Below are 14,675 nucleotides of genomic sequence, written 5' to 3'. Positions count from 1 at the left end.
TAGCTTAAACAGAAGCATTTATTGTCCCACAATTTGGGAGGCCAAATGTCTACAAAGGTGTTGGCTGTTGATGCATTCTCAAATCCTATCGAGTTCTGGGGGTGGCCTTGCCTGTAATCCATATCTCAGTCTCTATCTCTGACACATGGCCCTTAGGCTTCTTCTGTCTCCTACTCTCTCTTGCTATGACCATGTCCAAATATCCTCTGCTTTTAGGACTCCAGTAATGTTGGATTAAGGTCCACCCTGATTCACTCTCTTTCTTTGAAGATCCAGTTTACAAATGAGTTCTCATGTCTTGGTGGGAGACATGATTCAATCCATAACACCTGAGCTTAGTGGGACTTGGCATAGGCAGGATTCGGGGTTTGGAGTCAAAAGAGCTGCAATGGACAGAGAAACTCAGCCTGGAGCAGGGCTGAAAGCATTAAGGCAGCTCCTGGGGGTTTAGAGAGGCCGAGGCCAGGAAATACCCAGAGCCTGCTGTGTATGTGTGTCTATGTATGTGTGTTTGCTGTGTATGGTGCCTGTGTGTTCAGATTTGTGCCCTCATCAGTGTGAATGTGTTTGTGCATGTGACCAGTTGTCGGGGTCGATGGACCCAAGGGTATTGGAAATGAAAGACAAAAGAAAGATTGGGTTCAGGGAATCTGCGAGCATTGAAGCCTCAAGCTCATCAGACAAGTTTATTAATCTCAGGGGCTTCTTTATATACCCCAAGCAATTGTGAGAACCAGCAACTATTCTAGCTAACTGTTCCCATTACCTCATTCTAAATAACACAGTGCACAGTGGATAAGATAGTTACCAAAGCTCATAATGTTCTATTATATTATTGAAACAAATATACTCATTAATCTTGTTGCCCAGGTTACTTGAAATATCAAGTCTGGGTTCTGCTGGAATGTTATATTTCCCAGAGAGATTAGCCACCTGCACTTATATCTCTAGGGACAGCATGACCCAGTAGTCAGAAAGTAACTTGCTTCCATGGAAACAACATGCCTTTGTTTCCCACAACCAGTAGTCTATATGGGCCATGTGAGTGGAACGTGTGCCCTCAGTGTGTATGTCTGCGTTTGGAGAGCAGTGTGTGTGACTGTGTGCTGTTGGGCGACATGTACCCTTAGTGATATGTGGGTTCATGTGTATGGCATGTGTGAAAGTGTGGTGTGTGTGTGTGGGAGGTGGTTATGCACCCTTCAGTGGTATGTGTTATGTGGGTGGGTGGCCTAAGTATATGGATGTGTGTGTTTGTGTTTATGTATGGTGGGTGTGGTTATGTGGTATGCCCTCAGGAGTGTGTGGCTTGTACTGATGAACATGCTAGTGAGTGTGTGTGTGTGTGTGTGTGAAGGCTGTTTATGTGCCCACAGCCAACCCTCCCCTCCCAGGCCTGTCACCTGCTGGGAACTCAGCTGGCTGCGGCCACATCCTGTTGCTTCTTATCAGTGCTCTTACTTGTATGCCCTACTTTTAAACTCTTGCCAATACAGTTTATTGCAGTGTAAAATGGTATCTCCTTGGAATTTTTTATTTATTTATTTTTTTTGTCTTTATTTTTTTAATATTTCATTAAAAAAATATGAGGTCCCCATATACCCCCCACCCCCCTGACCCCACTCCTCCCCCATAACAACAATCTTCTCCATCTTCATGAGACATTCACTGCACTTGGTGAACACATCTCTGAGCACCGCTGCACCTCATGGTCAATGGTCCACATCATAGCCCATACTCTCCCACAGTCCACCCAGTGGGCCATGGGAGGACACACAATGTCTGGTAACTGGCCCTGCAGCACCACCCAGGACAACTCTCTCCTTGGAATTTTAATACATATTTCCTGATTGCTAATGAGGTTCAGCATCTTTTCATATGTTTATGTACTATTTCTGCTTCTTCTTCTGTAAAATTCTTGTTCATTTCTTCTGCTCATTTTTTTCCTATTGAATGTCTTTTTCGTTTTGATTCAGTAGATGTTCTATTGGAGCTGATAAATGACTTCAGCAAAGTTTCAGGATACAAAGCCAAAATGCAAACATCAATTTTATTTCTATATGGTAACAGTGAACAATCTGAAAAGGAAATTAAGAAAACTGTTCCATTTACAATACCATTAAAAAGAATAAAATTCTTAGATATAAATTCAACCAAGAGAGCAAAGACATGTACACTGAAAACTACAAACTTAAAGAAAGAAAATTAAGAAGGCCTTAAAAAATGGAAAAATTTCCCCTGATGAACACATGGATTCAAAGATTTAATATTAAGATGACAACACTAACCAAAGCAATCTACAGATCTGACACAATCTCTATCAAAATCCCAGCAGTTTTTTTTTAAGTAGAAAAGCCAATCATCAAATTCATATGGATTGTAAGGGATCACAAATAGCCAAAACAATCTTGAAAAAGAAGAAACAAAGTTGGAGAACTCATACTTCTTGATTTCAAATGGACAATAATCAAAACACTGTGGTGCTGGCATAAAGATAGATGAATGGACAATTGGAATACAATAGAAAACCAAGAAATAAACCCTCACATATATGGTCAATTGATTTTCAACAAGGGTGCCAACAGCATTCAATCGGGAAAGGACTATCTTTTCAACAAATGTTTCAGGGATAACTGGATATCCATATGCAAAAGAATGAAGGTGGATCCTCACCTTATACCGTATACAAAAATTAACTCAAAATGGATGAAAGACCTAACTTGAAGAACTAAAACTATGAATCTTAAATATGTATACAGGGAGCTGATATAGCTCAGTGGTTGAGCACCAGCTTCCCACATGCAAGGTCCTGGGTTCAATCCCTGGCCCAGTAACTAAATATATGTATAAGGAAACCCATGTGACTTTGTATTTGGCAATGGATTCTTAGATATGACACCAAAAGCATGAGCAACAAAAGAAAAAGTTAGATAAATTGGACTTCAGAAAAATAGAAATCTTTTGTGCATCAAAGAACAATATCACAAGAGTGGAAAGAATGGGAGGAAATAAGTGCAGATCATATATCTGATAAGGGGTTAATATGCAGAATAAGTAAAGATCTTCTACAATTCAATAGCAAAAGACAACCCAGTTAAAAATTAGGCAAATGTTCCACCAGGGTGTGGAGTTGTATGGGAAATCTATACATCTATATGATTGTTTTACAAGTTCACGATATCTGTAACAAAAATATATTTAAAAAAAAATAGTATGGGTTGGGGGGAAAATACACTAAATGTAAGAAAAGGACTATAGTTGGTAGTATATTTTGACAAATCTCTTGCATAGTTTGTAACAAATGTTTCACACCAATGCAAACAGTTGGTGGAGGGTGATGTATGAGAACCCTGTGTGATGTTATGTATGTTTATTTTGTAAGTTCGCAGTCTTTATTTTTTATGTGTGTTCATGCGTGAATATATACTTCAATAAAAAATGTTTAAAAAAAGCACAAAAAAAAAAAATAGGCAAAGGACTTGAAGAGACGTTTCTCCAAAGAATTTTCCCCCCTCCCCTGGTTGTCTGTTCTTGGTGTCTATTTGCTGCGTCTTGTTTCTTGGTCCGCTTCTGTTGTCGTCAGCGGCACAGGAAGTGTGGGCGGCGCCATTCCTGGGCAGGCTGCACTTTCTTTTCATGCTGGGTGGCTCTCCTTACCGGGCGCACTCCTTGCGCATGGGGCTCCCCCACGCGGGGGACACCCTTGTGTGGCACGGCACTCCTTGCGCGCAGCAGCACTGCGCATGGCCAGCTCCACACGGGTCAAGGAGGCCCGGGGTTTGAACCGCGGACCTCCCATATGGTAGACGGACGCCCTAACCACTGGGCCAAAGTCCGTTTCCCAACATTTTTAACTATTAGGAAAATGCACATCAAAACCTTCATATTCATAGAATGGCTGTTATCATAAACAGAAACTAACAGTCTCTCTGGCCAAAGAAAATTTGTAACTCTTGCCTGCTACAAGCAATTCATTGGCAAGGAAAGCCCTATTAAGTATATCTGTTGGTTTATACTTCTGAAATTAAAAATTTGAATGGGACATGTATTAATAATTCATGAAACACTAGTTTTCTGTTGAAGTTTAGGAAATCAAGTTGGCATCAGATTTAGGTTAATAGTAGAAGTGATTACACTGGACAATGTCTAACAATAATATCATGACCATAACTCAATACTGGGGTGATTATTTCCAAGTATGACCTGTAGGTATAATCTAAAAGGCCATGTGTAGAAAAAGTTTCTAATAAAAAAAAAAAAAAACAACCACTCAGTTTTTAAGAGAACAAGTTTTAGTACTGACTTCACTACTGAAGAAGAACAAGATCTTGTACGGGTCATTTTTTTATCAGGATGGTTTGAAAAATCAATGTACAACTATCTTAGATCCCATTTAAGACTCTTTGAGGATCATTCATACCACCTAGAAGGTGGGGGAAATACAATTTGAGAAATTAAATGTTACTTAATACTACATATTAAAACTTAGGTCACCAGCCAAGACAATGTCTCAATTCCTAATGACTTTAGAATTTTTTACCTAAAAGATTACACTTTAAAAAAAAAACCTTTTTTCTTATCCCAGGACATTCTATCTCTACCTCAACATGCATAGCTGTTATACAGGATTGTCCCCTGCTCCCACCCTGCCTTTCGCTTCCTTACACTTTGCCCGCCTGTTCCTCGTAACCTCCCTGTATTATGGCCCTTCTCAGCAGCAGTTTGTGCTGCTGCCTCCCTCTGCCCCTCCTCCCAGCCACTGTTATCTTCCCCCTCCCAGCCGATCGCTGTTCTCCCCGCCTCATTTCAACCGCCCTCATCCCATATCCGCCCCGGCACAACCTCGGAAACAACCCCCTCTGCCATCAATGGCTTATGTCATAAACCGCAGGTCCGCCCTTGCCTCTGCAGCCAATCCCCAGCTGCCCCGCGGACATGCCCCTCCCACAACCTCCCCGCCTCCATGAGACTATAAAACCCTATGTACTTCCCGAATAAAATCAGACCTGCGCATAGACCTCGTCTCCGTGGTTTTTCCTCCATCGAACCGCGCGTCCCCCAAGCCTTGAGCCGCCCGCTGCCGCCCCGGTCAGGCCGTGGCGTAGGCCCGATCCCTGGCAGCAACTCGCCTGCAGTGACCCGCCTGCAGTGCCGCAGCGGAGGCTAACAGGTGGTGCCTGAACAGGGACCCCAGCTACGGCCCCTTGTCTGGCCAGCCCGCTGCTGACCCCTCGCACGGGACCCATCGCCGTCCTCCCGTGCCGCCGCTCAAGGTAGGGACTCTCCGGCGTTGCTCCCTTCACCCCCCTCCTGAGCCCTCTGCCGCGATGGGGGCCTCCCTCTCATCCCGTCAGGTTCCTCAAGTCCGCCTGCTCGCTGCCCTCTTAGAGACTCACCACGTGAAGGTCTCTCTCCGTCAGCTACAGCGGTATTGGGACCTTCTCCTACCCTTTAACCCTTGGCTCGTCACCTGTACTCTCTGGAGTCCAGAGACCTACGAACGTTTAATTCAGCGGGTGACGTCCGCTATGGAGCACGATCGCAAGCAGTTTCCCCCCGGCCTTATCCCGACCCTCGTCGCTATCCGCGCCTGTCTCCAAGGTGTGCCCTCCCCTGCCTCCGCTCTCGCCTGTGAGCCTAGCCACCCTCTCACCTGCGATCCTGATGGAGACGATGATGCTCGTTCTCTGTCCGCCCAGCTAGAGGCCGCGCTCGAACTGGATCCCCCCACAGCCTCCGATCCGGACCCCAACCAACATGGCGACCCCCCGCCTTCTCCCCCCCCACCGCGTCCTGCAAACAATGCCAACATGGCGCACCTCCTCCTTCTTCTTCCTCGGCGCCCTCTTCCCGCCTTTACCCACCTCTTCCTGTCTCGTCGCCATCCGGTCCCGTCCCGGATGCCTGCCGATCGCCATTTTCGGCTAAACCGGCAGAGCCTCCGTGCCATCTTGGCCTGTACCTGGAAATGACGTGGCCACTCCTCCATCTTGGCCCGAGGCCAGAAGTGATGTCAGGCGTGACGTCACCGTGCCGCCATCTTGGCCAATCAGGAACACTGTTGCCGCCACGCCCTCCTGGCCGGCGCCCAGTGGCACCGCCCATGCCTCACCTCCATGGCCCGCTTCACCTCCCGCCTGCCCCAGCAATAGCGGGAGCATCGGGAATCCTCCTCCACCAGCGTACGACACTGCCTTTCTCACCTCCCCCACTCCGCCTCTGGCTCAGATGTTCCCCCTCAATCCCGCTCGCACTCCGCAGAGCCCACAAGCGTGGGTCCCCTTTTCCCCCAAAGACATCCAAATGCTCCGCAATGCGATAAAAGAGGATGGCCTTGCCAGCCCTCATGCCCAAGACCTTCTCGAGCGTATGACCATCCCTCGCTGCATCCCTACGACTGGATCTCCCTAGCCCGAGCGGTTCTCTCCCCCGGGCAATTCATTGACTGGCGAGCCCATCTCGGTGTCCTGATCGACAATCAGATTGCCGACAATGCTTGTCAGGGTGTGCATTACCCTGCAAACGCATTTCTCGGGTTCGGCCCTTACGGCGATCCCAGCGCCTACACTGCCACCCCGCCTGGGTTTTTCATCCAGCTCCGTGACTGTGTTTTTTGAGCCTTCCGTTCGTGCGCCGCAGCCGCCCCAGAGCCCCTCGTGAAGCTTTTCCAAAAACCCGAGGAGCCGTTTAATGAGTTCGTAGCTCGTGTGCAGGCCGCTGCAGAGAGGCGAGTTGTCGGCAATGCAGCCCACGAGTCCTTCGTTAAGGACATCCTGCAGGAGGGGGCTAACCCAGCTTGCAAAGCCATCATTCGTCCCCTTCGTGACAAGCCACTCCAAGACTGGGTCCTCGCATGCTCCGGAGTTTCTGGGCAAGCATCTGCGCTTGCAGCGGCTATTGTCGCGGCAGTCCAAACAACCAACACCTGCTTCCGCTGCGGCGAATTGGGCCACTTCGCTCGGGAGTGCCCCAACCTTCCGGCTCCGCCGCAACCCGTAGTCCAGCCTATGGTGCCACCACCGCGCCCTGTTCCTGCCGCCCGGCCGCCCTCCACCCCCTGCCTGCGCTGTGGAAAAGGGTATCATTGGGCTCGCGATCGCCGTGTTCCGAGACAGCCTTTAAACGGGCAGCGGGGCAAGCCTCAGCCCCGCCACCAAGAGGCTCCAATCGCCCCGCGCCAGCCCCGCCCGTAGGCATCCACTGGTCCGTTCCCATGTCGCCCGCTTCACAGCCGCGCCTCACCATCAAGGTCAATGGAAAGTGGATGGACGGCCTTCTTGACACCGGCGCCGAAATCTCCTGCATCCCACTCTCCCAAGCTCGTGACTTCCCACTCACAGCCGGACCCGTCATCGTAGGCGCCACAGGCCAGTCCTCCTCGCAACAGGCGGCTGAAGATCTTGCCTGGCATGATACCGATGGACGGTCAGGGTTCTTCCGTCCCCTGGTTCTCAGGGATATCAAGCAAGTCCTTTGGGGGCGCGATATTCTTCACCAGTCAGGCGCCGTTCTTTTTACTTCGCAGCCATCGCTGCCCCCCCAATAGTTTTGGCCATTGCTCGCGTTCGACCTCCAGCACCCGTTCCTCTGCAATGGGACACAGAGGAACCCATTTGGGTGGAGCAATGGCCTATGACTGCCCCGAAACTAGCTATTCTTCAGGACCTCGTGGAAGAGCAGCTCCGTGCTGGCCATGTTGAGCCCTCCACCAGTCCATACAATACTCCCATTTTTTTCATCATCAAAAAGTCTGGCAAGCCACGCCTCCTCCACGACCTGCGAGAGGTTAACAAGCACATCAAACCCATGGGCTCTCCTCAGCCCGGCATACCTCACCCGTCAGCCTTCCCGCGAGATTGGTATGTGGCAGTCCTCGACATCAAGGACTGCTTCTTCTCTATCCCCCTGCATCCGGATGACCGCCCACGGTTCGCCTTTACTGTTCCCCAGCCCAACCACCACCGGCCTGCCAAACGGTATCAGTGGAAAGTCCTCCCCCAAGGCATGAAGAACAGCCCTGCCATCTGCCAGCTGTTTGTGGCTACTGCTATTGAGCCCTTAACCTCCGAGGCCACTATCGTGCATTACATGGATGACATCCTTGTAGCCCATCCGAGCGAGCCAAAACTACAAGCTATAGTTGCCAGTCTTCTCTCCAATCTGAAAGATATTGGTCTTCAGATCAACATAGAGAAAGCCGTTTTCCACCCACCGTTTCAATTCTTGGGCTTTGAAATCTCGGAAACGGTCACGCCCATGGCGCCGCTTATAAACGTCCCCAAAACCATGACGCTCCATGATCTCCAACAGCTTTGTGGCCAGCTCAACTGGCTGCGCCCGTCGCTGCCAGTCACCACACATCAGCTGCAGCCTCTGTTCCAGCTCCTTCAGACCACTGGCCCACCATCACAGGCACCCACAAAGAGGGTCACCCTGTCGTATGAAGCAGAGTGCGCCCTGAGCTGTGTCAACTCTGCCCTAATGGACTGCTTGCTCCAGCGAATAGACCCAGACAAGCCATTCGCAGGACTTGTCCTTCCCACCCGTGGGACCCCCACTGGCCTCATCTGGCAGGACAGTCCACTCCTGTGGGTCCATTTAGCCAAAAGCAAGCTTCGCAAAATCACCCCCCAATCCGTCCTGTTCGTGCAGCTCGCCATCGCCCTTGTTGAGCGCTCCACCCATCATTACGGGCGTCATCCAGATGTCATCATTTGGCCCCTTACAACTCAGCAGGTCACTCACTTGCTAAAGGACTCCACAGATATGCAGGCACTGTTCCTCCTATTCTCCGGCCCATTCGATAATCACTTCCCCCAGCACCGCCTCATACAAGGCCTCAGCACGCTCCCCGTCGCAGCTCCTGACCATTTCCCGTTCCCGTCCTCCAAGCCACTCCCCAACGCCGCCATCGCCTTCACTGATGCCTCCAAGCACTGCCTTGCTATAGTCCTCTACAAGCCAAACTCCACACAACCCCTCTGCCACACCCGCCGACATAGCAGCTCTGTCCAAGTGGCCGAATTGAAAGCCGTCACTCTGGCTTTCCAATACCTCCAGGACCAGCCAGTAAATATCTTCACGGACAGTCTCTACTGCCTGCAGGTCTCTCGTATCCTTGCCTTTGCGGCCTTCCTGCCGCCTGCTAGCATCAGCAACCGGGACATCAACCTGGCCTTAGCTGACCTTCAACTCCTCTTAGAGAGGCGGCGACAACCCTGGTTCATTGCCCATGTTAGGAGCCACTCAGGCCTCCCAGGCCCCTTGGCTCACGGCAACCATCTCGCTGACCAGGCCGCCCAAGGTGCTTCCATCAATGCCCTTAGCCCCGCAGCTGCCGTAGGAGACATTATCAACCAGGCAAAGACCTTGCATGCTTGCTTCCATCTTGGTGCGCCCGCCCTCCATCGACTCCTCCCAGAACTTCCCATCGAGACATGCAAACATCTGGTGCGTGCGTGCTGCTCCTGCGCACCTTTGCTGCCCCTGGGGCCACTCCAGCCCCAGGGTGTCAACCCGCGCGGATTGCGGCCCAACTCTAGATGGCAATTAGATGTCACACATGTCGCTTCCTTTGGCCGATGGAAGTTCCTTCATGTTGCCATCGATACGTTTTCGCACCTCTGCTACGCCGTCGCCCTCCCGGGAGAGTCTGCCAAGTATGCCACTCAAGCGCTCCGGGAAGCCATCCTCTTCATGGGAGTCCCTTGGGACATAAAGACAGATAATGGCCCCGCCTACCGCAGCGCCGCCTTTGCCGAGTTTGTGAAGCTCTACAACATCACCCACCACTTCGGCATCGCATACAACCCGCAAGGCCAAGGACTTGTTGAAAGAATTCACCAAACCCTCAAGATCCTCGTCCAGAAGACTAGAGAGACTCAACCCCGCCTCACCCCACGTGAAACAGTCACGCAAGTGCTCATCCAGCACAACCTGATGACCTTTGACTCTGAGGGGCTTTTGCCCGTCCACAAGCACTGGGGGCCCTCTTACCGGCCCACTCCAGCCCCTCTCGTCCTCTGGCGCGACCCGCTCACTAGCAAGTGGACCGGACCAGCGCCCCTTCTCACCCAAGGGCGAGGATTTGCCTGCGTCTTCCCGGAATCTGCACCCCAGCCTGTCTGGATCCCTGCTCGTCTTGTTAAGCCCTTCACTCCACACGGCCCTGCCGACCTTCCACCTCCCCACCCCCTTCCCCCTGATGATTCCCCCCTGCCATAATGATGGCCCCTCTCCGCACCTCACCCCCCCGTGAGGTTTTTCTCCTCTTGTCATTGCAGATGACGCCTCCAGTCGCCCAGTCGAGCCCGCCTGAGTCTGCCCCTCCTACGCCATCACCCGCAGGGACCACGCCAGCTCTCTCCCGCCGCGAGCGACGTCGACGTCGTCTTCTTGTCCGCCGCTTGAGCCGTCTCTCCCTCGAAGATGCCTCCATTGAGCAGCAAATTCTCCAGCTTCTCCGTCGTGCTCGCGCCTCCCCTGCCCCGCGCCCTCCTACCACCCCCCCCCCCTCCTACACCTTCTCATCATTATGCTCTCCTTAGCCTCCTCAGCCCAGGCCACGCCCCTTTGGGCCGCCCTTCTTCAACCGCCTGGTTTCCTCTTTCTCTCCCCTCACTCCCCCACCTTCCCCACCATGTACTCCCCCAACTGCGACTTCCTCCCAGAAAGCTGCGACCCCCACGCCCTTCCTGTCTCCTCGTCATTGCCAAATGTCTCCATCCCTATTCCCCTCGACGCCTTGCAGTTCGTCACCAACCTTTCCACAGCTGTCCTAGTCCTCTCCCAAAGCCATCCCCTTCCCGAGGAGGCCCGGCACGCCCAGGTGTGGCTCACGGAGGTGGCAGGAGGCGGCCATCGATAGGGCCCATCGTGGTCGCCTCAAGCTGCGGGTACGGGTTCTCTGCCCTCCGCATGGGGAATCGGGCATTTCAGCCGCCCTCCCCTCTGCTCACGCCCCCCTCGTGCCCCCACGCCCCCCTGCCGGTAGCCCCTCCTCATTCCTTTCTCTCCTATTTCCCCTCCTCTCACCCCCCTCATCTTTCCTCCCTACAAAATGTCAATCCCACAAAACCTGTGCATTCTTATTTTCGAAAGAGGGAGCAATTGTCCCCTGCTCCCACCCTGCCTTTCGCTTCCTTACACTTTGCCCGCCTGTTCCTCATAACCTCCCTGTATTATGGCCCTTCTCAGCAGCAGTTTGTGCTGCTGCCTCCCTCTGCCCCTCCTCCCAGCCACTGTTATCTTCCCCCTCCCAGCCGATCGCTGTTCTCCCCGCCTCATTTCAACCGCCCTCATCCCGTATCCGCCCCAGCACAACCTCGGAAACAACCCCCTCTGCCATCAATGGCTTACGTCATAAACCGCAGGTCCGCCCTTGCCTCTGCAGCCAATCCCCAGCTGCCCCGCGGACATGCCCCTCCCACAACCTCCCCGCCTCCATGAGACTATAAAACCCTATGTACTTCCCGAATAAAATCAGACCTGCGCATAGACCTCGTCTCCGTGGTTTTTCCTCCATCGAACCGCACGTCCCCCAAGCCTTGAGCCACCCGCTGCCGCCCCGGTCAGGCCGTGGCGTAGGCCCGATCCCCGGCAGCGACTCGCCTGCAGTGACCCGCCTGCAGTGCCGCAGCGGAGGCCAACACAGGATAACTTGTCTTCTATGTGGCATCAACTGGCTAATACCTAGCTATGCAAGGGGTGGACTTTAAAATGGATTAAACAGTACTTCAAATCATCAAAGACAATAAAGTTTAGAAATAACTTGCTTAGTCTACACAGGTTTAACTTTAGTAACCTAGTAGATTTTGTCTGGCTCCTATTAAGTGGTAGGTTGAATACTTTGTATTTGGTGTAGAAACCAACAAAGTTAATGTGGATTAGGTTTTTAGCTCAACAGTACAAATGTTTATTTGCATGTAAAGTGCCAGTTTATATACAAACTTATAAGTAGAGTCCAATTCCTTCCTGCTCATTATGTGGGTCTCCCCCACTGATACAACACACTATGATAAAATGATAACTCACACATTCTCTAGAAGACTGCCCTAGATGTGCATTATTGAGAGAGCAATGACATATACACATATTCATTTTAAAGCTTTTTTGGATCACTCAGTAAAGTTTTTCACAGGGGGTCACAAGGGGTCAGGGCAATTTTTGTCAAATCCATTCTTATATAGTATATACATGTATATGTGTACATGTATGGTCTATCTCTTACCTGAGAGAGATAATTTTAGAATATTGGTTTGATTTATTCTTTGATTCAAGGAGTCATGTGGGAAAATATTTTGAATTAAACTGTTTTATTTTTTCACTACTTTCTAGCTTAATTAGGCTTTCTCTGGTAACTACCTACCTGGGAAGAAAATGATTGAGAATTTCTAGAAATGTATCTAAGGATTTCTCTGTTTAAATAATTCCCCAAGATGATTCTCTTGTAAAGCCAATTTGGCACATTACTGGTCAAGGATATTTGTATAAATATATATTCTCTTCTTATACTTTTGAACATTTGTGATAAATAAATAAAATAATTATGAATAAGTGAATTAAATTCCTTTGTTTATTGTCTACTTACTGTCTATTATCGGAGGCATGAGAAAGATGTTTCGTTCTTTCAGTATGAGTTTAATTTCTTCAATGTGTTTTCATTTTTGAGAGTTTGGTTTTATATGTTAATACTAAAGTGTTAAGTGCACACAATTTATGAATTAACTTCCTTTGTCTCTATTAATATTCTTACTTGAAATAGATAATGTTATTTGTGCAACATCCTCTTCAGGTAAAAGCTGGTATGGAATACCATCAATAATACTCTTATTATCTATGGGTCATTTTATTTGCTGAGTTGGAAGCAGTTTGCATTTTAATTTTTTAAAAGTACACATCAGAAAAGTGTCCTCTGTGATGTAAAGACCTGTGGTAAAATAACAGCAAGAAATGTAAGGCTTTCTTTTCTGACTGTATGACATATGGGTGCACCTGGGGCTGTCTTCTAGAGAATGTGTGAGGTATCATTTTGTCATAGTGTGTTATATCAGTGAGTAGAAACCTGCATAATGGGCGGGAAGAGGTTGGACTCCCATCCTGGGGAGGCCAAATATGTTCTCAAACAGAGAGGTGGGTGTCTCTCAAGAACATGGGCGGTTCTTAATAGGGGAGGGCAGACCAGTGAGTCAAGCCCTCAGTATTGTTATAAGTATCTATGAATCTTGTCCTTCCAAGCGTGAAGCCTGGTCATTGCCACAGGCCCCGAGGGGAGGAGGAGGGAGGAATAGTGTAGATGGAAGAGCAGGTATTTAAGGGGCAATGGAAGTGTCCTGCATGATTTTGCAGTGATGGATACAAGCCATGTTAAATTTCATAAAAAATTTATACAAGTCTATGGTCTAAAATGTAAACCATAGTGTAAACCATTGACCATGTTTAGTAGCTATGCTTCTATACTTCATTGTTTGTTTATCAGTTGTAACAAATGTACCATTCACCTGTAAAAAGGTTATTAATAGGGAAGGGGGACAAAAGGGGTGGAAGTTGGGTCTATGGGAACCCCATATATTCTGTATGTGACTTTACTGTGACCTCAAACTTCTTTGAAGGCGAAGTGAAAAAAAGTAAGACACTGAGGAAAAATGGAAGAAAATGCCACTGTACATACAAGACAACAGATACTACAGTGATGAAAGGCAAAATGTCAGGAAATACTTTTTAATTTAAAAAAATATTTTTCTCTTTTTAAAGATTTTATTTTTTATTTCTCCCCCCTCCCTCCATCATCTGCTCTCTGTGTCCATTTGCTGTGTTTTCTTCTGTGTCTGCTTGTATTCTCATTAGGCAGCTCTGGGAACTGATCCTGGGAACTTCCAGAGTGGGAGAAAGGCAATCATTCTCTTGCGCCACCTCAGCAACCTGGTCTGCTTTGTCTTTTATTGTCTCTCCTTTGTGTCTCTTTTTGTTGCATTGTCTTGCTGTGTTAGCTCTTTGTGTGGGCCAGCACTCCTGCATGAGGCAGCAGTTCTACACAGGGCAGCACTCTGCATGGGCCAGCACTCTGTTTTGGGTAGCTCACCACATGGGTCAACTTGCATTCACCAGGATCGATGACTATGCTTATGTAACATTTTATGTAATCTAAGTATCTTTTAAAAATAAATAAAAAATATATTTAAAAAAAGATAGCATGGTAAAAATGTAATAACCAAATGGAATTTAAGGACAATGAACAGTAATTTTAAAAGTTTTCTGGAAGAATACATATTCAGAAGATGATTGAAATATAATTAGAGAAAAATGAATTCCCAAATACCAAAATTATGTGTTTTTAATTAGTAACAATAGTTTGACATAATTCAGTTCTAACCAGGAGAGACAGATAAGTCTGTGGAATGGTACAAAGAATAAAGAAACAGACCATTGTATAAAAACAGGAGTTCATATATCATAAGATATCATGTAAAATACTAGAAAGAGGTTAAGTTTTCCATTTAATTGTGAAATTTAACTCTTTGATAATATATGATCAAGTTACATATCTATTTGCTACTTAGTAAAAAATAAATCCAGATGGCCTAAATAGTTCAAAAAGAAAAGATAAAGTGATAAAGCTAAATAAATATATATTTATAAACTTACAAATTGTGGGTGGCATGACACAAAAACAGAAA

Source organism: Dasypus novemcinctus, chromosome 23 (assembly GCF_030445035.2).
Source record: "Dasypus novemcinctus isolate mDasNov1 chromosome 23, mDasNov1.1.hap2, whole genome shotgun sequence".
Lineage (NCBI taxonomy): Eukaryota > Metazoa > Chordata > Mammalia > Cingulata > Dasypodidae > Dasypus > Dasypus novemcinctus.
This window is presented reverse-complemented; position numbering follows the sequence as displayed.